At 48.8% G+C, this 24,797-nt stretch overlaps 1 protein-coding gene across 2 annotated transcripts in view; it reads right to left on the reverse strand.

The window, feature by feature from the left end:
* The window catches only part of DDAH2 (dimethylarginine dimethylaminohydrolase 2), a 47,197-nt gene extending 25,892 nt beyond the window's left edge, over positions 1–21,305 (reverse strand). For both annotated transcript variants that reach the window (XM_053722080.1, XM_053722078.1), the window contains exon 1: positions 21,037–21,305. The gene's annotated coding sequence lies outside the window, so the exon portion shown is untranslated. The remainder of the gene's footprint in view (positions 1–21,036) is intronic.
* Between the last annotated feature and the right edge of the window lie 3,492 nt (positions 21,306–24,797).

The following is a 24,797-nucleotide window of genomic DNA, read 5'->3' on the forward strand; positions in this document are numbered from 1 at the left end:
TGAGCCCTTCATTCTGCTCTAACGGCACTGATCCTAATACACAGGCTGCTGCTGCTGCTGTTATACAGGGAGTGAGCTCCTCATCCTGCTCTAATGTCCCTGGTCCTAATACACAGGCTGCTGCTGCTGTTATACAGGGAGTGAGCCCTTATCCTGCTCTAACGGCACTGGTCCTAATACACAGGCTGCTGCTGCTGTTATACAGGGGGTGAGCCCTTCATTCTGCTCTAACTGCACTGGCTCTGATCCTAATACACAGGCTGCTGCTGCTGTTTTACAGGGAGTGAGCCCTTATCCTGCTCTAACGGCACTGGTCCTAATACACAGGCTGCTGCTGCTGTTATACAGGGGGTGAGCCCTTCATTCTGCTCTAACTGCACTGGCTCTGATCCTAATACACAGGCTGCTGCTGCTGTTATACAGGGGGTGAGCCCTTCATTCTGCTCTAACTGCACTGGCTCTGATCCTAATACACAGGCTGCTGCTGCTGTTATACAGGGGGTGAGCCCTTCATCCTGCTCTAACGGCACTGATCCTAATACACAGGCTGCTGCTGCTGTTATACAGGGAGTGAGCCCTTCCTCCTGCTCTAACGGCACTGATCCTAATACACAGGCTGCTGCTGCTGTTATACAGGGAGTGAGCCCTTCCTCCTGCTCTAACGGCACTGATCCTAATACACAGGTTGCTGCTGCTGTTATACAGGGAGTGAGCCCTTCATCCTGCTCTAACGGCACTGGTCCTAATACACAGGCTGCTGCTGCTGTTATACAGGGAGTGAGCCCTTCATTCTGCTCTAACGGCACTGGTCCTAATACACAGGCTGCTGCTGCTGTTATACAGGGAGTGAGCCCTTCATTCTGCTCTAATGTCACTGGCCCTAATACACAGGCTGCTGCTGCTGTTATACAGGGAGTGAGCCCTTCATTCTGCTCTAACGGCACTGACCCTAATACACAGGCTGCTGCTGTTATACAGGGAGTGAGCCCTTCCTCCTGCTCTAACGGCACTGGTCCTAATACACAGGCTGCTGCTGTTATACAGGGGGTGAGCCCTTCATTCTGCTCTAATGGCCCTGATCCTAATACACAGGCTGCTGTTATACAGGGAGTGAGCCCTTCATCCTGCTCTAATGTCACTGGCCCTAATACACAGGCTGCTGCTGCTGTTATACAGGGAGTGAGCCCTTCATTCTGCTCTAACGGCACTGATCGTAATACACAGGCTGCTGCTGCTGTTATACAGGGAGTGAGCTCCTCATCCTGCTCTAATGTCCCTGGTCCTAATACACAGGCTGCTGCTGCTGTTATACAGGGGGTGAGCCCTTCATTCTGCTCTAACTGCACTGGCTCTGATCCTAATACACAGGCTGCTGCTGCTATACAGGGAGTGAGCCCTTCATTCTGCTCTAACGGCACTGATCGTAATACACAGGCTGCTGCTGCTGTTATACAGGGAGTGAGCTCCTCATCCTGCTCTAATGTCCCTGGTCCTAATACACAGGCTGCTGCTGCTGTTATACAGGGGGTGAGCCCTTCATTCTGCTCTAACTGCACTGGCTCTGATCCTAATACACAGGCTGCTGCTGCTATACAGGGAGTGAGCCCTTCATTCTGCTCTAACGGCACTGACCCTAATACACAGGCTGCTGCTGCTGTTATACAGGGAGTGAGCCCTTCATCCTGCTCTAACGGCACTGACCCTAATACACAGGCTGCTGCTGCTGTTATACAGGGGGTGAACCCTTCATCCTGCTCTAACGGCATTGGTCCTAATACACAGGCTGCTGCTGCTGTTATACAGGGAGTGAGCCCTTCATTCTGCTCTAACGGCACTGATCCTAATACACAGGCTGCTGCTGCTGTTATACAGGGGGTGAGCCCTTCATTCTGCTCTAACGGCACTGATCCTAATACACAGGCTGCTGCTGCTGTTATACAGGGAGTGAGATCCTCATCCTGCTCTAATGTCCCTGGTCCTAATACACAGGCTGCTGCTGCTGTTATACAGGGAGTGAGCCCTTATCCTCCTCTAACGGCACTGGTCCTAATACACAGGCTGCTGCTGCTGTTATACAGGGGGTGAGCCCTTCATTCTGCTCTAACTGCACTGGCTCTGATCCTAATACACAGGCTGCTGCTGCTGTTATACAGGGAGTGAGCCCTTATCCTGCTCTAACGGCACTGGTCCTAATACACATGCTGCTGCTGCTGTTATACAGGGGGTGAGCCCTTCATTCTGCTCTAACTGCACTGGCTCTGATCCTAATACACAGGCTGCTGCTGCTGTTATACAGGGGGTGAGCCCTTCATCCTGCTCTAACGGCACTGATCCTAATACACAGGCTGCTGCTGCTGTTATACAGGGAGTGAGCCCTTCATCCTGCTCTAACGGCACTGATCCTAATACACAGGCTGCTGCTGCTGTTATACAGGGAGTGAGCCCTTCATCCTGCTCTAACGGCACTGGTCCTAATACACAGGCTGCTGCTGCTGTTATACAGGGAGTGAGCCCTTCATTCTGCTCTAACGGCACTGGTCCTAATACACAGGCTGCTGCTGTTGTTATACAGGGAGTGAGCCCTTCATCCTGCTCTAATGTCACTGGCCCTAATACACAGGCTGCTGCTGCTGTTATACAGGGAGTGAGCCCTTCATTCTGCTCTAACGGCACTGACCCTAATACACAGGCTGCTGCCGTTATACAGGGAGTGAGCCCTTCCTCCTGCTCTAACGGCACTGGTCCTAATACACAGGCTGCTGCTGCTGTTATACAGGGGGTGAGCCCTTCATTCTGCTCTAATGGCCCTGATCCTAATACACAGGCTGCTGTTATACAGGGAGTGAGCCCTTCATCCTGCTCTAATGTCACTGGCCCTAATACACAGGCTGCTGCTGCTGTTATACAGGGAGTGAGCCCTTCATTCTGCTCTAACGGCACTGACCCTAATACACAGGCTGCTGCTGCTGCTGTTATACAGGGAGTGAGCCCTTCATTCTGCTCTAACGGCACTGACCCTAATACACAGGCTGCTGCTGCTGTTATACAGGGAGTGAGCCCTTCATTCTGCTCTAACGGCACTGACCCTAATACACAGGCTGCTGCTGCTGTTATACAGGGAGTGAGCCCTTCATTCTGCTCTAACGGCACTGACCCTAATACACAGGCTGCTGCTGCTGTTATACAGGGAGTGAGCCCTTCATCCTGCTCTAATGTCACTGGTCCTAATACACAGGCTGCTGTTATACAGGGAGTGAGCCCTTCATTCTGCTCTAACGGCACTGGTCCTAATACACAGGCTGCTGCTGTTATACAGGGAGTGAGCCCTTCATCCTGCTCTAACGGCACTGATCCTAATACACAGGCTGCTGCTGCTGTTATACAGGGAGTGAGCCCTTCATCCTGCTCTAACGGCACTGATCCTAATACACAGGCTGCTGCTGCTGTTATACAGGGGGTGAGCCCTTCATTCTGCTCTAACGGCACTGATCCTAATACACAGGCTGCTGCTGCTGTTATACAGGGAGTGAGCCCTTCATTCTGCTCTAACGGCACTGACCCTGATCCTAATACACAGGCTGCTGCTGCTGTTATACAGGGAGTGAGCCCTTCATCCTGCTCTAATGGCCCTGATCCTAATACACAGGCTGCTGCTGCTGCTGTTATACAGGGAGTGAGCCCTTCATTCTGCTCTAACGGCACTGACCCTAATACACAGGCTGCTGCTGCTGTTATACAGGGAGTGAGCTCCTCATCCTGCTCTAATGTCCCTGGTCCTAATACACAGGCTGCTGCTGCTGTTATACAGGGGGTGAGCCCTTCATTCTGCTCTAACTGCACTGGCTCTGATCCTAATACACAGGCTGCTGCTGCGATACAGGGAGTGAGCCCTTCATTCTGCTCTAACGGCACTGACCCTAATACACAGGCTGCTGCTGTTATACAGGGAGTGAGCCCTTCATCCTGCTCTAATGGCCCTGATCCTAATACACAGGCTGCTGCTGCTGTTATACAGGGAGTGAGCCCTTCATTCTGCTCTAACGGCACTGACCCTAATACACAGGCTGCTGCTGCTGTTATACAGGGAGTGAGCCCTTCATCCTGCTCTAACGGCACTGATCCTAATACACAGGCTGCTGCTGCTGTTATACAGGGAGTGAGCCCTTCATCCTGCTGTAACGGCACTGATCCTAATACACAGGCTGCTGCTGCTGTTATACAGGGAGTGAGCCCTTCATCCTGCTCTAATGGCCCTGATCCTAATACACAGGCTGCTGCTGCTGCTGTTATACAGGGAGTGAGCCCTTCATTCTGCTCTAACGGCACTGATCCTAATACACAGGCTGCTGCTGCTGTTATACAGGGAGTGAGCCCTTCATCCTGCTCTAACGGCACTGATCCTAATACACAGGCTGCTGCTGCTGTTATACAGGGAGTGAGCCTTTCATTCTGCTCTAACGGCACTGATCCTAATACACAGGCTGCTGCTGCTGTTATACAGGGGGTGAGCCCTTCATTCTGCTCTAACGGCACTGATCCTAATACACAGGCTGCTGCTGCTGTTATACAGGGAGTGAGCTCCTCATCCTGCTCCAATGTCCCTTGTCCTAATACACAGGCTGCTGCTGTTATACAGGGAGTGAGCCCTTATCCTGCTCTAACGGCACTGGTCCTAATACCACAGGCTGCTGCTGCTGTTATACAGTGAGTGAGCCCTTCATTCTGCTCTAACTGCACTGGCTCTGATCCTAATACACAGGCTGCTGCTGCTGTTATACAGGGAGTGAGCCCTTCATCCTGCTCTAACGGCACTGATCCTAATACACAGGCTGCTGCTGCTGTTATACAGGGAGTGAGCCCTTCATCCTGCTCTAACGGCACTGATCCTAATACACAGGCTGCTGCTGCTGTTATACAGGGAGTGAGCCCTTCATCCTGCTCTAACGGCACTGATCCTAATACACAGGCTGCTGCTGCTGTTATACAGGGAGTGAGCCCTTCATCCTGCTCTAACGGCACTGGTCCTAATACACAGGCTGCTGCTGCTGTTATACAGGGAGTGAGCCCTTCATTCTGCTCTAACGGCACTGACCCTAATACACAGGCTGCTGCTGCTGCTGTTATACAGGGAGTGAGCCCTTCATTCTGCTCTAACGGCACTGACCCTAATACACAGGCTGCTGCTGCTGTTATACAGGGAGTGAGCCCTTCATTCTGCTCTAACGGCACTGACCCTAATACACAGGCTGCTGCTGCTGTTATACAGGGAGTGAGCCCTTCATTCTGCTCTAACGGCACTGACCCTAATACACAGGCTGCTGCTGTTATACAGGGAGTGAGCCCTTCCTCCTGCTCTAACGGCACTGGTCCTAATACACAGGCTGCTGCTGCTGTTATACAGGGGGTGAGCCCTTCATTCTGCTCTAAAGGCCCTGATCCTAATACACAGGCTGCTGATATACAGGGAGTGAGCCCCTTCATCCTGCTCTAATGTCACTGGCCCTAATACACAGGCTGCTGCTGTTATACGGGGAGTGAGCCCTTCATTCTGCTCTAACCCTAATACACAGGCTGCTGCTGCTGCTGTTATACAGGGAGTGAGCCCTTTATTCTGCTCTAACGGCACTGACCTTAATACACAGGCTGCTGCTGCTGTTATACAGGGAGTGAGCCCTTCATTCTGCTCTAACGGCACTGATCCTAATACACAGGCTGCTGCTGCTGTTATACAGGGAGTGAGCCCTTCATTCTGCTCTAACGGCACTGACCCTAATACACAGGCTGCTGCTGCTGTTATACAGGGAGTGAGCCCTTCATTCTGCTCTAACGGCACTGATCCTAATACACAGGCTGCTGCTGTTATACAGGGAGTGAGGCCCTTCATTCTGCTCTAACGGCACTGACCCTAATACACAGGCTGCTGCTGCTGTTATACAGGGAGTGAGCCCTTCATCCTGCTCTAATGTCACTGGTCCTAATACACAGGCTGCTGTTATACAGGGAGTGAGCCCTTCATCCTGCTCTAACGGCACTGACCCTGATACTAATACACAGGCTGCTGCTGCTGCTGTTATACAGGGAGTGAGCCCTTCATCCTGCTCTAACGGCACTGACCCTGATCCTAATACACAGGCTGCTGCTGCTGTTATACAGGGAGTGAGCCCTTCATTCTGCTCTAACGGCACTGACCCTTAATACACAGGCTGCTGCTGCTGTTATACAGGGAGTGAGCCCTTCATTCTGCTCTAACGGCACTGACCCTAATACACAGGCTGCTGCTGTTATACAGGGAGTGAGCCCTTCCTCCTGCTCTAACGGCACTGGTCCTAATACACAGGCTGCTGCTGCTGTTATACAGGGGGTGAGCCCTTCATTCTGCTCTAATGGCCCTGATCCTAATACACAGGCTGCTGTTATACAGGGAGTGAGCCCTTCATCCTGCTCTAATGTCACTGGCCCTAATACACAGGCTGCTGCTGCTGTTATACGGGGAGTGAGCCCTTCATTCTGCTCTAACGGCACTGACCCTAATACACAGGCTGCTGCTGCTGTTATACAGGGGGGTGAGCCCTTCATTCTACTCTAACGGCACTGATCCTAATACACAGGCTGCTGCTGCTGTTATACAGGGAGTGAGCCCTTCATTCTGCTCTAACGGCACTGACCCTAATACACAGGCTGCTGCTGCTGTTATACAGGGAGTGAGCCCTTCATTCTGCTCTAACGGCACTGATCCTAATACACAGGCTGCTGCTGCTGTTATACAGGGAGTGAGCCCTTCATTCTGCTCTAACGGCACTGATCCTAATACACAGGCTGCTGTTATACAGGGAGTGAGCCCTTCATCCTGCTCTAACGGCACTGACCCTGATACTAATACACAGGCTGCTGCTGTTATACAGGGAGTGAGCCCTTCATCCTGCTCTAACGGCACTGACCCTGATCCTAATACACAGGCTGCTGCTGCTGTTATACAGGGAGTGAGCCCTTCATCCTGCTCTAACGGCACTGATCCTAATACACAGGCTGCTGCTGCTGTTATACAGGGAGTGAACCCCTCATTCTGCTCTAATGGCCCTGATCCTAATACACAGGCTGCTGCTGCTGTTATACAGGGGGTGAGCCCTTCATCCTGCTCTAATGTCCCTGGTCCTAATACACAGGCTGCTGCTGCTGTTATACAGGGAGCGAGCCCTTCATCTGCTCTAACGGCACTGACCCTAATACACAGGCTGCTGCTGCTGTTATACAGGGAGTGAGCCCTTCATCCTGCTCTAACGGCACTGACCCTGATCCTAATACACAGGCTGCTGCTGCTGTTATACAGGGGAGTGAGCCCTTCATCCTGCTCTAACGGCACTGACCCTAATACACAGGCTGCTGCTGCTGCTGTTATACAGGGAGTGAGCCCTTCATCCTGCTCTAATGGCACTGACCCTAATACACAGGCTGCTGCTGCTGCTGTTATACAGGGAGTGAGCCCTTCATCCTGCTCTAACGGCACTGACCCTAATACACAGGCTGCTGCTGCTGTTATACAGGGGGTGAGCCCTTCATTCTGCTCTAACGGCACTGACCCTAATACACAGGCTGCTGCTGCTGTTATACAGGGAGTGAGCCCTTCATTCCTGCTCTAACGGCACTGCCTGATCCTAATACACAGGCTGCTGCTGCTGTTATACAGGGAGTGAGCCCTTCATCCTGCTCTAACTGCACTGGATCCCTAATACACAGGCTGCTGCTGCTGTTTATACAGGGAGTGAGCCCTTCATCCTGCCTCTAACGGCACTGACCTAATACACAGGCTGCTGCTGCTGTTATACAGGGAGTGAGCCTTCATCCTGCTCTAACCCACGGCACTGATCCTAATACACAGGCTGCTGCCTGCTGTTTTACAGGGAGTGAGCCCTTCATCTGCTCTAAACGGCACTGTCCCTAATACACAGGCTGCTGCTGCTGTTATACAGGGAGTGAGCCCTTCATTCTGCTCTAACGGCACTGATCCTAATACACAGGCTGCTGCTGCTGTATACAGGGAGTGAGCCCTTCATTCTGCTCTAACGGCACTGATCCTAATACACAGGCTGCTGCTGCTGTTATACAGGGGAGTGAGCCCTTCATTCTGCTCTAATGCACTGCCCTGATCCTAATACACAGGCTGCTGCTGCTGTTATACAGGGAGTGAGCCCTTCATCCTGCTCTAATGGCAACTGATCCTAAATACACAGGCTGCTGTGCTGTTATACAGGGAGCGTGAGCCCTTCATCCTGCTTAACGGCACTGATCCTAATACACAGGCTGCTGCTGTTATACAGGATGTGAAGCCCTTCATTCTGCTCTAACGGCACTGACCTGATCCTAATACACAGGCTGCTGCTGCTGTTATACAGGGACGTGAGCCCTTCATCCCTGCTCTAATGGCACTGACCCCAATACACAGGCTGCTGTGCTGTTATACAGGGAGTGAAGCCCTTCATTCTGCTCTAACGGCACTGGTCCCTAATACACAGGCTGCTGTGCTGCTGTTATACAGGGAGTGAGCCCCTTCATTCTGCTCTAATGGCACTGATCCTAATACACAGGCTGCTGTTATACAGGGAGTGAGCCCTTCATTCTGCTCTAATGGTCTGAATCCTTATACACAGGCTGCTGCTGCTGTTTATACAGGGAGTGAGCCCTTCATCCTGCTCTAACGGCACTGGTCCTAATACACAGGCTGCTGCTGCTGTTATACAGGGAGTGAGCCCTTCATTCCTGCTCTAACTGCACTGCTCTGATCCTAATACACAGGCTGCTGCTGCTGCTGTTATACAGGGGTGAGCCCTTCATTCTGCTCTAACTGCACTGGCTCTGATCCTAATACACAGGCTGCTGCTGCTTTATACAGGGAGTGAGCCCTTCATCTGCTCTAATCGGGCACTGATCCTAATACACAGGCTGCTGCTGCTGTTATACAGGGAGTGAGCCCTTCCTCCTGCTCTAACGGCACTGATCCTAATACACAGGCTGCTGCTGCTGTTATACAGGGAGTGAGCCCTTCCTCTGCTCTAACGGCTCTGATCCTAATACACAGGTTGCTGCTGCTGTTATACAGGGAGTGAGCCCTTCATCCTGCTCTAACGGCACTGATCCTAATACACAGGCTGCTGCTGCTGTTATACAGGGAGTGAGCCCTTCATTCTGCTCTAACGGCACTGTTCCTAATACACAGGCTGCTGCTGCTGTTATACAGGGTGTGAGCCCTTCATTCTGCTCTAATGTCACTGCCCTAATACACAGGCTGCTGCTGCTGTTATACAGGGAGTGAGCCCTTCATTCTGCTCTAACGGCACTGACCCTAATACACAGGCTGCTGCTGCTGTTATACAGGAGTGAGCCCTTCCTCCTGCTCTAACGGCACTGGTCCTAATACACAGGCTGCTGCTGTTATACAGGGGGTGAGCCCTTCATTCTGCTCTAATGGCCCTGATCCTAATACACAGGCTGCTGTTAAACAGGTAGTGAGCCCTTCATCCTGCTCTAACTGTCACTGGCCCTAATACACAGGCTGCTGCTGCTGTTATACAGGGAGTGAGCCCTTCATTCTGCTCTAACGGCACTGATCGTAATACACAGGCTGCTGCTGCTGTTATACAGGGAGTGAGCCCTCATCCTGCTCTAATGTCCCTGGTCCTAATACACAGGCTGCTGCTGCTGTTATACAGGGGGTGAGCCCTTCATTCTGCTCTAACTGCACTGGCTCTGATCCTAATACACAGGCTGCTGCTGCTGTATACAGGGAGTGAGCCCTTCATTCTGCTCTAACGGCACTGATCGTAATACACAGGCTGCTGCTGCTGTTATACAGGGAGTGAGCCCTTCATCCTGCTCTAATGTCCCTGGTCCTAATACACAGGCTGCTGCTGCTGTTATACAGGGGTGAGCCCTTCATTCTGCTCTAACTGCACTGGCTCTGATCCTAATACACAGGCTGCTGCTGCTTATACAGGGAGTGAGCCCTTCATTCTGCTCTAACGGCACTGACCCTAATACACAGGCTGCTGCTGCTGTTATACAGGGAGTGAGCCCTTCATCCTGCTCTAACGGCACTGACCCTAATACACAGGCTGCTGCTGCTGTTATACAGGGGGTGAACCCTTCATCCTGCTCTAACGGCATTGGTCCTAATACACAGGCTGCTGCTGCTGTTATACAGGGAGTGAGCCCTTCATTCTGCTCTAACGGCACTGATCCTAATACACAGGCTGCTGCTGCTGTTATACAGGGGGTGAGCCCTTCATTCTGCTCTAACGGCACTGATCCTAATACACAGGCTGCTGCTGCTGTTATACAGGGAGTGAGATCCTCATCCTGCTCTAATGTCCCTGGTCCTAATACACAGGCTGCTGCTGCTGTTATACAGGGAGTGAGCCCTTATCCTCCTCTAACGGCACTGGTCCTAATACACAGGCTGCTGCTGCTGTTATACAGGGGGTGAGCCCTTCATTCTGCTCTAACTGCACTGGCTCTGATCCTAATACACAGGCTGCTGCTGCTGTTATACAGGGAGTGAGCCCTTATCCTGCTCTAACGGCACTGGTCCTAATACACATGCTGCTGCTGCTGTTATACAGGGGGTGAGCCCTTCATTCTGCTCTAACTGCACTGGCTCTGATCCTAATACACAGGCTGCTGCTGCTGTTATACAGGGGGTGAGCCCTTCATCCTGCTCTAACGGCACTGATCCTAATACACAGGCTGCTGCTGCTGTTATACAGGGAGTGAGCCCTTCATCCTGCTCTAACGGCACTGATCCTAATACACAGGCTGCTGCTGCTGTTATACAGGGAGTGAGCCCTTCATCCTGCTCTAACGGCACTGGTCCTAATACACAGGCTGCTGCTGCTGTTATACAGGGAGTGAGCCCTTCATTCTGCTCTAACGGCACTGGTCCTAATACACAGGCTGCTGCTGTTGTTATACAGGGAGTGAGCCCTTCATCCTGCTCTAATGTCACTGGCCCTAATACACAGGCTGCTGCTGCTGTTATACAGGGAGTGAGCCCTTCATTCTGCTCTAACGGCACTGACCCTAATACACAGGCTGCTGCCGTTATACAGGGAGTGAGCCCTTCCTCCTGCTCTAACGGCACTGGTCCTAATACACAGGCTGCTGCTGCTGTTATACAGGGGGTGAGCCCTTCATTCTGCTCTAATGGCCCTGATCCTAATACACAGGCTGCTGTTATACAGGGAGTGAGCCCTTCATCCTGCTCTAATGTCACTGGCCCTAATACACAGGCTGCTGCTGCTGTTATACAGGGAGTGAGCCCTTCATTCTGCTCTAACGGCACTGACCCTAATACACAGGCTGCTGCTGCTGCTGTTATACAGGGAGTGAGCCCTTCATTCTGCTCTAACGGCACTGACCCTAATACACAGGCTGCTGCTGCTGTTATACAGGGAGTGAGCCCTTCATTCTGCTCTAACGGCACTGACCCTAATACACAGGCTGCTGCTGCTGTTATACAGGGAGTGAGCCCTTCATTCTGCTCTAACGGCACTGACCCTAATACACAGGCTGCTGCTGCTGTTATACAGGGAGTGAGCCCTTCATCCTGCTCTAATGTCACTGGTCCTAATACACAGGCTGCTGTTATACAGGGAGTGAGCCCTTCATTCTGCTCTAACGGCACTGGTCCTAATACACAGGCTGCTGCTGTTATACAGGGAGTGAGCCCTTCATCCTGCTCTAACGGCACTGATCCTAATACACAGGCTGCTGCTGCTGTTATACAGGGAGTGAGCCCTTCATCCTGCTCTAACGGCACTGATCCTAATACACAGGCTGCTGCTGCTGTTATACAGGGGGTGAGCCCTTCATTCTGCTCTAACGGCACTGATCCTAATACACAGGCTGCTGCTGCTGTTATACAGGGAGTGAGCCCTTCATTCTGCTCTAACGGCACTGACCCTGATCCTAATACACAGGCTGCTGCTGCTGTTATACAGGGAGTGAGCCCTTCATCCTGCTCTAATGGCCCTGATCCTAATACACAGGCTGCTGCTGCTGCTGTTATACAGGGAGTGAGCCCTTCATTCTGCTCTAACGGCACTGACCCTAATACACAGGCTGCTGCTGCTGTTATACAGGGAGTGAGCTCCTCATCCTGCTCTAATGTCCCTGGTCCTAATACACAGGCTGCTGCTGCTGTTATACAGGGGGTGAGCCCTTCATTCTGCTCTAACTGCACTGGCTCTGATCCTAATACACAGGCTGCTGCTGCGATACAGGGAGTGAGCCCTTCATTCTGCTCTAACGGCACTGACCCTAATACACAGGCTGCTGCTGTTATACAGGGAGTGAGCCCTTCATCCTGCTCTAATGGCCCTGATCCTAATACACAGGCTGCTGCTGCTGTTATACAGGGAGTGAGCCCTTCATTCTGCTCTAACGGCACTGACCCTAATACACAGGCTGCTGCTGCTGTTATACAGGGAGTGAGCCCTTCATCCTGCTCTAACGGCACTGATCCTAATACACAGGCTGCTGCTGCTGTTATACAGGGAGTGAGCCCTTCATCCTGCTGTAACGGCACTGATCCTAATACACAGGCTGCTGCTGCTGTTATACAGGGAGTGAGCCCTTCATCCTGCTCTAATGGCCCTGATCCTAATACACAGGCTGCTGCTGCTGCTGTTATACAGGGAGTGAGCCCTTCATTCTGCTCTAACGGCACTGATCCTAATACACAGGCTGCTGCTGCTGTTATACAGGGAGTGAGCCCTTCATCCTGCTCTAACGGCACTGATCCTAATACACAGGCTGCTGCTGCTGTTATACAGGGAGTGAGCCTTTCATTCTGCTCTAACGGCACTGATCCTAATACACAGGCTGCTGCTGCTGTTATACAGGGGGTGAGCCCTTCATTCTGCTCTAACGGCACTGATCCTAATACACAGGCTGCTGCTGCTGTTATACAGGGAGTGAGCTCCTCATCCTGCTCCAATGTCCCTTGTCCTAATACACAGGCTGCTGCTGTTATACAGGGAGTGAGCCCTTATCCTGCTCTAACGGCACTGGTCCTAATACACAGGCTGCTGCTGCTGTTATACAGGGAGTGAGCCCTTCATTCTGCTCTAACTGCACTGGCTCTGATCCTAATACACAGGCTGCTGCTGCTGTTATACAGGGAGTGAGCCCTTCATCCTGCTCTAACGGCACTGATCCTAATACACAGGCTGCTGCTGCTGTTATACAGGGAGTGAGCCCTTCATCCTGCTCTAACGGCACTGATCCTAATACACAGGCTGCTGCTGCTGTTATACAGGGAGTGAGCCCTTCATCCTGCTCTAACGGCACTGATCCTAATACACAGGCTGCTGCTGCTGTTATACAGGGAGTGAGCCCTTCATCCTGCTCTAACGGCACTGGTCCTAATACACAGGCTGCTGCTGCTGTTATACAGGGAGTGAGCCCTTCATTCTGCTCTAACGGCACTGACCCTAATACACAGGCTGCTGCTGCTGCTGTTATACAGGGAGTGAGCCCTTCATTCTGCTCTAACGGCACTGACCCTAATACACAGGCTGCTGCTGCTGTTATACAGGGAGTGAGCCCTTCATTCTGCTCTAACGGCACTGACCCTAATACACAGGCTGCTGCTGCTGTTATACAGGGAGTGAGCCCTTCATTCTGCTCTAACGGCACTGACCCTAATACACAGGCTGCTGCTGTTATACAGGGAGTGAGCCCTTCCTCCTGCTCTAACGGCACTGGTCCTAATACACAGGCTGCTGCTGCTGTTATACAGGGGGTGAGCCCTTCATTCTGCTCTAATGGCCCTGATCCTAATACACAGGCTGCTGTTATACAGGGAGTGAGCCCTTCATCCTGCTCTAATGTCACTGGCCCTAATACACAGGCTGCTGCTGTTATACGGGGAGTGAGCCCTTCATTCTGCTCTAACCCTAATACACAGGCTGCTGCTGCTGCTGTTATACAGGGAGTGAGCCCTTTATTCTGCTCTAACGGCACTGACCTTAATACACAGGCTGCTGCTGCTGTTATACAGGGAGTGAGCCCTTCATTCTGCTCTAACGGCACTGATCCTAATACACAGGCTGCTGCTGCTGTTATACAGGGAGTGAGCCCTTCATTCTGCTCTAACGGCACTGACCCTAATACACAGGCTGCTGCTGCTGTTATACAGGGAGTGAGCCCTTCATTCTGCTCTAACGGCACTGATCCTAATACACAGGCTGCTGCTGTTATACAGGGAGTGAGCCCTTCATTCTGCTCTAACGGCACTGACCCTAATACACAGGCTGCTGCTGCTGTTATACAGGGAGTGAGCCCTTCATCCTGCTCTAATGTCACTGGTCCTAATACACAGGCTGCTGTTATACAGGGAGTGAGCCCTTCATCCTGCTCTAACGGCACTGACCCTGATACTAATACACAGGCTGCTGCTGCTGCTGTTATACAGGGAGTGAGCCCTTCATCCTGCTCTAACGGCACTGACCCTGATCCTAATACACAGGCTGCTGCTGCTGTTATACAGGGAGTGAGCCCTTCATTCTGCTCTAACGGCACTGACCTTAATACACAGGCTGCTGCTGCTGTTATACAGGGAGTGAGCCCTTCATTCTGCTCTAACGGCACTGACCCTAATACACAGGCTGCTGCTGTTATACAGGGAGTGAGCCCTTCCTCCTGCTCTAACGGCACTGGTCCTAATACACAGGCTGCTGCTGCTGTTATACAGGGGGTGAGCCCTTCATTCTGCTCTAATGGCCCTGATCCTAATACACAGGCTGCTGTTATACAGGGAGTGAGCCCTTCATCCTGCTCTAATGTCACTGGCCCTAATACACAGGCTGCTGCTGCTGTTATACGGGGAGTGAGCCCTTCATTCTGCTCTAACGGCACTGACCCTAATACACAGGCTGCTGCTGCTGTTATACAGGGGGTGAGCCCTTCATTCTACTCTAACGGCACTGATCCTAATACACAGGCTGCTGCTGCTGTTATACAGGGAGTGAGCCCTTCATTCTGCTCTAACGGCACTGACCCTAATACACAGGCTGCTGCTGCTGTTATACAGGGAGTGAGCCCTTCATTCTGCTCTAACGGCACTGATCCTAATACACAGGCTGCTGCTGCTGTTATACAGGGAGTGAGCCCTTCATTCTGCTCTAACGGCACTGATCCTAATACACAGGCTGCTGTTATACAGGGAGTGAGCCCTTCATCCTGCTCTAACGGCACTGACCCTGATACTAATACACAGGCTGCTGCTGTTATACAGGGAGTGAGCCCTTCATCCTGCTCTAACGGCACTGACCCTGATCCTAATACACAGGCTGCTGCTGCTGTTATACAGGGAGTGAGCCCTTCATCCTGCTCTAACGGCACTGATCCTAATACACAGGCTGCTGCTGCTGTTATACAGGGAGTGAACCCCTCATTCTGCTCTAATGGCCCTGATCCTAATACACAGGCTGCTGCTGCTGTTATACAGGGGGTGAGCCCTTCATCCTGCTCTAATGTCCCTGGTCCTAATACACAGGCTGCTGCTGCTGTTATACAGGGAGCGAGCCCTTCATCCTGCTCTAACGGCACTGACCCTAATACACAGGCTGCTGCTGCTGTTATACAGGGAGTGAGCCCTTCATCCTGCTCTAACGGCACTGACCCTGATCCTAATACACAGGCTGCTGCTGCTGTTATACAGGGGGTGAGCCCTTCATCCTGCTCTAACGGCACTGACCCTAATACACAGGCTGCTGCTGCTGCTGTTATACAGGGAGTGAGCCCTTCATCCTGCTCTAACGGCACTGACCCTAATACACAGGCTGCTGCTGCTGTTATACAGGGAGTGAGCCCTTCATCCTGCTCTAACGGCACTGACCCTAATACACAGGCTGCTGCTGCTGTTATACAGGGGGTGAGCCCTTCATTCTGCTCTAACGGCACTGACCCTAATACACAGGCTGCTGCTGCTGTTATACAGGGAGTGAGCCCTTCATCCTGCTCTAACGGCACTGACCCTGATCCTAATACACAGGCTGCTGCTGTTATACAGGGAGCGAGCCCTTCATCCTGCTCTAACGGCACTGATCCTAATACACAGGCTGCTGCTGCTGTTATACAGGGAGTGAGCCCTTCATCCTGCTCTAACGGCACTGACCCTGATCCTAATACACAGGCTGCTGCTGTTATACAGGGAGCGAGCCCTTCATCCTGCTCTAACGGCACTGATCCTAATACACAGGCTGCTGCTGCTGTTATACAGGGAGTGAGCCCTTCATCCTGCTCTAACGGCACTGGCCCTAATACACAGGCTGCTGCTGCTGTTATACAGGGAGAGAGCCCTTCATCCTGCTCTAACGGCACTGATCCTAATACACAGGCTGCTGCTGCTGTTATACAGGGAGTGAGCCCTTCATTCTGCTCTAATGGCCCTGATCCTAATACACAGGCTGCTGCTGCTGTTATACAGGGAGTGAGCCCTTCATTCTGCTCTAATGGCACTGACCCTGATCCTAATACACAGGCTGCTGCTGCTGTTATACAGGGAGTGAGCCCTTCATCCTGCTCTAATGGCACTGATCCTAATACACAGGCTGCTGCTGTTATACAGGGAGCGAGCCCTTCATCCTGCTCTAACGGCACTGATCCTAATACACAGGCTGCTGCTGTTATACAGGTTGTGAGCCCTTCATTCTGCTCTAACGGCACTGACCCTGATCCTAATACACAGGCTGCTGCTGCTGTTATACAGGGAGTGAGCCCTTCATCCTGCTCTAATGGCACTGACCCCAATACACAGGCTGCTGTTATACAGGGAGTGAGCCCTTCATTCTGCTCTAACGGCCCTGGTCCTAATACACAGGCTGCTGCTGCTGCTGCTGTTATACAGGGAGTGAGCCCTTCATTCTGCTCTAATGGCCCTGATCCTAATACACAGGCTGCTGTTATACAGGGAGTGAGCCCTTCATTCTGCTCTAATGGTCCTGATCCTTATACACAGGCTGCTGCTGCTGTTATACAGGGAGTGAGCCCTTCATCCTGCTCTAACGGCACTGGTCCTAATACACAGGCTGCTGCTGCTGTTATACAGGGAGTGAGCCCTTCATCCTGCTCTAACGGCTCTGATCCTAATACACAGGCTGCTGCTGCTGCTGTTATACAGGGAGTGAGCCCTTCATTCTGCTCTAATGGCCCTGATCCTAATACACAGGCTGCTGTTATACAGGGAGTGAGCCCTTCATTCTGCTCTAATGGTCCTGATCCTTATACACAGGCTGCTGCTGCTGTTATACAGGGAGTGAGCCCTTCATCCTGCTCTAACGGCACTGGTCCTAATACACAGGCTGCTGCTGTTATACAGGGAGTGAGCCCTTCATTCTGCTCTAATGGCCCTGATCCTAATACACAGGCTGCTGTTATACAGGGAGTGAGCCCTTCATTCTGCTCTAATGGTCCTGATCCTTATACACAGGCTGCTGCTGCTGTTATACAGGGAGTGAGCCCTTCATCCTGCTCTAACGGCACTGGTCCTAATACACAGGCTGCTGCTGCTGTTATACAGGGAGTGAGCCCTTCATCCTGCTCTAACGGCTCTGATCCTAATACACAGGCTGCTGCTGCTGTTATACAGGGAGTGAGCCCTTCATTCTGCTCTAACGGCACTGATCCTAATACACAGGCTGCTGCTGCTGTTATACAGGGAGTGAGCCCTTCATCCTGCTCTAACGGCACTGGTCCTAATACACAGGCTGCTGCTGTTATACAGGGAGTGAGCCCTTCATCCTTCTCTAACGGCACTGACCCTAATACACAGGCTGCTGCTGCTGTTATACAGGGAGTGAGCCCTTCATTCTGCTCTAACGGCACTGACCCTGGTCCTAATACACAGGCTGCTGCTGCTGTTATACAGGGAGTGAGCCCTTCATCCTGCTCTAACGGCCCTGGTCCTAATACACAGGCTGCTGCTGCTGTTATACAGGGAGTGAGCCCTTCATTCTGCTCTAATGGCCCTGATCCTAATACACAGGCTGCTGCTGCTGTTATACAGGGAGTGAGCCCTTCATTCTGCTCTAACGGCCCTGATCCTAATACACAGGCTGCTGCTGCTGTTATACAGGGGGTGAGCCCTTCATTCTGCTCTAACGGCACTGACCCTAATACACAGGCTGCTGCTGCTGTTATACAGGGGGTGAGCCCTTCATTCTGCTCTAACGGCACTGATCCTAATACACAGGCTGCTGCTGCTGTTATACAGGGAGTGAGCCATTCATTCTGCTCTAACAGCACTGGTCCTAATACACAGGCTGCTGCTGCGGTTATACAGGGAGTGAGCCCTTCATCCTGCTCTAATGGCCCTGATCCTAATACACAGGCTGCTGCTGCTGTTATACAGGGGGTGAGCCCTTCATCCTGCTCTAACGGCACTGACCCTAATACACAGGCTACTGCTGCTGTTATACAGGGAGTGAGCCCTTCATTCTGCTCTAACGGCACTGGTCCTAATACACAGGCTGCTGCTGCTGTTATACAGGGAGTGAGCCCTTCATTCTGCTCTAACGGCACTGACCCTGGTCCTAATACACAGGCTGCTGCTGCTGTTATACAGGGAGTGAGCCCTTCATCCTGCTCTAACGGCCCTGGTCCTAATACACAGGCTGCTGCTGCTGTTATACAGGGAGTGAGCCCTTCATCCTGCTCTAATGGCCCTGATCCTAATACACAGGCTGCTGTTATACAGGGGGTGAGCTCCTCATTGTGCTCTAACGGCACTGGCCCTAATACATAGGGAGCTAATACATAGATAGGGATGCCTGCCCACCCTCTGCTAATACACAGGGACACAGACATGAGCCAATACACAGATTGTGATGGCTGCCCACCGTCTGTTAATACACAGGAACACATGATCTTATACATAGGATGCCTGCCTATGTTCTACTAATACACAGGGACATTTACCCATCCTAATACAGAGATAGGCACTCTCTAGCCTAATACACAGAAATGTACTCATCCCGCGGAATGCTCAGCTATAATACTGATATCCCCTCACCATGGGACAGTACCCAACAAACCACTATTAACATGACCCAATCTCTTCTAATACACAGGGAGTCCTAAATGAAGGCTAATGGCTACATAGCCACACTGAAAATATACAGCATACTCACATCCCCATATCTCTGAGCCCCAATACAGAGACAAAGACCACACCCCTCCTAACACACAATTTATAAGGGTACGCACCTCATCATAATGCACACACACCACTGTCTATCCCAATTCATCATTATACACAGGCACTGCAGTACTAATCAACAAAGCCCAAAAGATTACTTTATAGTTGCTGCCCTTTAGCCTAAAATGTACACAAATATACATTGCCTATCCTAATAAACAGGTATATTAACATGTCAGCCCTAATACAAGCACTCTCGTCCTAATACACAGGGAAATACAACTTCCTGGTACTCTACATGGTCCATCAGGTTCTAGTATTTAGGGAAATATGCGTTGCATCCTTTTATAAATCTTTATTTATCTTCAGCACGATATACATTTATAGAAACCAGTTACCTTCTGCGCCACGCAGGGCACCGTAACAATTAACATATTTATTCATAAACAATTCAATCTTCATTGTCATAAAGGTATTGTACAGAGTGCTAGACTTTTTATGTTTATTACATATCAATCATGCAACACATACCAAAACAAAACATAACAAAAAAAAAAATAATAATTTTATTCCGACTCCTCACTCCCCTTCCTCTCTCCCCGCTCCCCTCCCCCCAGTATCCTATTCTCTCAGTTGTCGACCATGTACCCCTCCAGCCAATGTCTCGGGAAATGGCCTGCATATATATTCAATTGGACAAAAGGTGATTTAAGTAAAGGCTTAATCAACGCTTTTTGTTTTGATTCTTGTAATGATAGTATAAATATTTCCCATTTCTTAAAATATAGGTTTATTTGGTCATCCAACAGGTATGGAGAAATGTATTGTTCTAATATACATTGCCCAATCATTGCATTTTTAAAATGCGCAAACTTCGGGGCTGAAGAACTTTCCAGTTTTTAAGAATAAGATTGCGGCCTAATAATATTATGGTATTTATCAACTTAAAGTTTTTATCGACACCCTGAAATTTTACAAGAAAAAATACTTCAATTGGTTTAATATGAAAATCGAGATGTAGTACTGCATTCATCCAAAATGAGATTTTCCTCTAAAACTGGAGGATTTGTTACATAAAACTGGAGGATGCCCAACATCCCCAAAAACAGTGAAAAATATCTGCATGCAGATTACTACATCTGGAGCAGGAAACATCAGTATTATACCATCAAGATAGGGTGTCTGGGGTAAGGTATGACCTAAGACTAACCTTAATTTGGGATTCTCTCCATGCTGTTGGGACCCAAGTTTTGTCAATAATCTTAAAGCTATTAATTATGACCTGGTTATTAATATCAGGATATTTTAGAGACCATTTTACTACCATATCCTCAACCTGCAAAGATGAAGATTTTTGAATAACTAACTCCTAATCCTAATATACAGGAACATCTACCTCCTTATGACTTGCTACTTTATGTTTATTTTTGCATATGAAAAAGCTGTGTTTGGTCATTGAAACCATACTATTTCAAATGACAAAACAAATTTAAAGGATATATATTTGTAAAGAATGTACATAAAAAGAGAATAAAAAAAATTACAGTACACCGTCCCTTTAACACACACATTAATATTCCATACCAGCTGTATACCCTGCAATCAAATCCCCTCATTCTTATACATTATGTACTATATACTAATTCACAGGGATACACACTGAACCACAACAAATATACATTAAACATAACCTGATATAAGGTTTCTCACCCTATTCTTATACAGAGGAAAACATACCCAATTGCTAATTGCTATCCATATATACATCATTCCCACACACCTTCCTAATACACAGACAAATGCAAACTCTATCCTAATATAGAGGGAACATATATTAAACTCACCTGCAAATATTCAGCCAAACAGCAGGTTATTTTGATCCTGTAACACAACGCGACCATCCCACAGCACATAGTTTATTCATGAAGCTGACATTTACATACATGTATGGTAGTTATGTTGTAGGCAGAGAGCAGCATAATCAGAGTGCAAATAAACCACATGTCCGCCCAGCAGTTTATGGACGTCAGTGTAGTTATGGGCGAAATACCAGGCGCCCACGGTATACTGGTCACCCGACAAAAAACACATCAGGTGATCAGAGATACTCAGAGAGGTTGGGTAACAGTGAGGTTGGACCAGATGTAACAATTTTGCTCCAGGGCCCAATGGTTTCTAGTTACACCATTGATTCAATTCTTCAACAGGATATAAATATATATATATAGCATATCTTGTATAAACACGTACCAGCTACATTCTAATATACATATGCACTATCCTAATAACCAGAGGCAGCCACACACTCTTTATATTAGTACCCAGAGATATGTGCCCATGCCCCCAGACATCGGCCCATGCCCTCATACCCCCAGACATCGGCCCATTCCCTCATACCCCCAGACATCGGCCCATGCCCACCCATGCCCTATAATTATATAAAATGACAGTTGCCCATGCCTTAAATGTGTACTAAAAGACACCTCCTGTGTCTTAAAATGTTATTAAAAGATGCCCACGCATGCCTTATAAGGAAACAAAAAGATGCCAGCCCATGTCCTAATACAAAAAGATGCCCACCTATGCCGTACAAGTGTACAAAAAGAAGCCTACCCATACCTTATTAGTGTACCAAAAGATACCATGCCTTTTAATGATACTATGTAAATAAAGCCTGCAAAAGCAATTACACTCCGGGTGTGAGTGTTTAGGGGTTAGGAAAGATAAGTAACAAAATGTTAACTTTCAATTGTACATAGGCATAGATAAGATAGGGAAGTCTGTGTCTGTATAGAAAGTGATAAAATAAGGAGATATGATTTCCCAGCAAGCTCAGCCCATTTTATGAACAAAAGCAGCTATTTCATAAAGACCCCCCCCCCCCCCCAAGGAAAAAAAGCATATTATCATTATTATTTTATCATCATCATTGGAAACTGTCCATTAAACAATGAGTACAATAGTAACTTTGTAGTTTTTGTTTTGTTTTTTGCCCTGACTGGTAAACTAATATATTTTTCCAAACATAGACAAATTGTTTGTAGATAGATAGAAAACATATGTAAATAGTTCAGATGTATAGGTATCAAGGCTACCAATTAGATTGTCCTAACACACAGAAGAGGAGTGTGTCTCCCTTAAAGGGACATAAAACAAGTTGGGATAGAGACAAAATATAATAATATGTACTTTATTTACTTTACCTGCAAATTTATACTGCAGTGCCTCACCATTAACCCTTTCTTTTTAGTTTCTGAATTGTACAGCTCTAACTCTCCCCACACAATTCCATTTATGGCCATATCTATGTTTATTCTTCTTTTGGGAAAATGCAAAAGTGAATAGGGATTATCTGCTGGAGCATGCCTAGAAGCTGTGAACTCAGTTGAAATACAATGCCTTTGTCTAAACCAGGGGTCAGCAACCTTCGGCTCCCAGATGTTTTGTAACTACATTTCCCATGATGCTCAGATAGCCTAAAGAGTGTCTCAGCATCGTGGGAAATGTAGTTCCAAAACATCTGGGAGCCGAAGGTTGCTGACCCCTGGTTTAAACACTGATAAGAGGGGTGGAGTTAGCTGCTCCAGGCAGTTTAGCTATGTAATTCATTTTACTTCTTTTTTCTGATATGGGGTGACTTATGATTGCTTTGAAATCAATGTCCTGTATTCTGCTGTTGCACAGGTATAGAAAGCCTTTTACTGCCTTCAGACATACAGGTATAGTCACCCAGTTTTAGTGCACAGATGTGGCATCTAGATTGTAAGCTCTTCCAAGCAATGATGTGTCCCTTGTGTGTCAGTGTGTGCCATGAAGGGTAGTGTAGCACTCTATATTAGTGTAAAAAGTTAACCTTATTAAGTACTTACATATATAACATTCTGATATGCCTTTATTAGTGCCTCTAAACACAGAGGCTAAATAATAATTTACAGCAGTGCTATACTTTGGTTCTGGGTAATATTACCTGTGCCTAGGGCAGTATGATTAGGATAGACAGCACATTTTGAAGGGTAGTTCTATGACATCATGCCTCTTCATGCCTGTGCTCTCCAAACATATTTAGAAGGTGTTTGCTATCAGGGCCGTCTTTAATATTGACTGCACCCTGGGCAAAAATTTTCTATATAATATATATATTATTAGCAAAAAAAATTGCAATATGTGAAACTGGACCTAAGCAGTACATATATATATATATATATTCCTCCACTGTGGATTCATTTAATATTATTTTGAATGTGATTCTGGTGTGAGGTTAGCTGGTTAAAGAGATTTAGGGCAGCCAACAGGAGCAAAGCAAGGTAAAGGAGGAAGCATGGAGGTGCAGACAAATATAAGTTTACTGACTGGAACAGCATAACTACTATGGGAAGCTGTAAAATCTGAGACAGAGAGAAAATAAAAACTATAAAAATAAACCTTACATTAATGTGTGAAGTATCAGCATGACACTATACATCAGCCACAGCAGAACATGTCGCTTCTTTGCTAGGAACAAGTTCCCTCTCACTCTGCACTAGACAGTGATGCATGGGGAGGGGCGTGTGTGCACTCACTTATTCTTCCCACTGACACCTTTCTACAAAGCACTGTTCCCCTAACAAACTTCAGTTAGTTGATCTTAGGGCCACAGCAGAAAGAGCAGGGCTAAGGGGACCAGCAGACAGGATGCTGTCTGTCCAAGGCTGCATGGATACAGTGTGAGATGAGTCACACAGCCTCAAGACTGAAGAGAGCAGTGTATGCAGCTGCACAGATGCTCAAATCCTCACGTGCCTGCCGCTCCAGCTTTCTGATGCATGCGCCTACAGTCAGCCCTACCCAGAAACAATCCCCACCACCAGAGCAGTGACCTGGTAACAGTGGTAACCCCAGTAGGACCTTTTCTGATGCAGTGGAAATGGCTGGATGCCAAGTTAGGGCTTTGCATTCAGTGCTGCACAGTGCACATCTAAAACAGCACATGGCACTAGCTTGGCATGTCACATGACACTGGCACGGTCTGGCACAGTTTAAAAAAAAAATATAAGCAGAGTACTTTTGACTGTGACAGTATTAGGACTGAATGTGTTTGTTCCCCATGTCACATCAGCAGTCTGGTATAAACCATTAAAAAAAAAAAAAAAAAAAGACTTTTAGGACTCTTGGGCCCCTCAACAGAGACTGGGCCCTGGGCAGCTGCCCCTTTTGCCCTGTGTTAAAGACGGTCCTGTTTGCTATTCATTATTAGGTAAAGAAATGGTCGATGTCTATGGCATTTAGTTCTTTTCTGTGTCACAGGTAAAATAATCATGTTTACTAATCAGCTTATTATTTCACCAGTGCTCTGGTTCAGATATCCTCAAAATCTGGCCTGTTAGGGAGGTCTGAGGACTGGTTTGAAATCCAGCTGTTTAGTCTTTTTTTTTTTTTTTTTTTAAATAAATGGACCCTGGTTGTCTTGTGGGTGGGCTCAACCAATCAATTTGTTTCTGGTTGTGACGAGAAAAAAATAAAAAATTATATATATATATATATATATATATATATATATATATATATATATATATATATATATATACACACACACACATATACATACACAGGCTAATATTACTGGGGA

Source organism: Bombina bombina, chromosome 7 (genome assembly GCF_027579735.1).
Source record: "Bombina bombina isolate aBomBom1 chromosome 7, aBomBom1.pri, whole genome shotgun sequence".
In the NCBI taxonomy this organism is placed as follows: domain Eukaryota; kingdom Metazoa; phylum Chordata; class Amphibia; order Anura; family Bombinatoridae; genus Bombina; species Bombina bombina.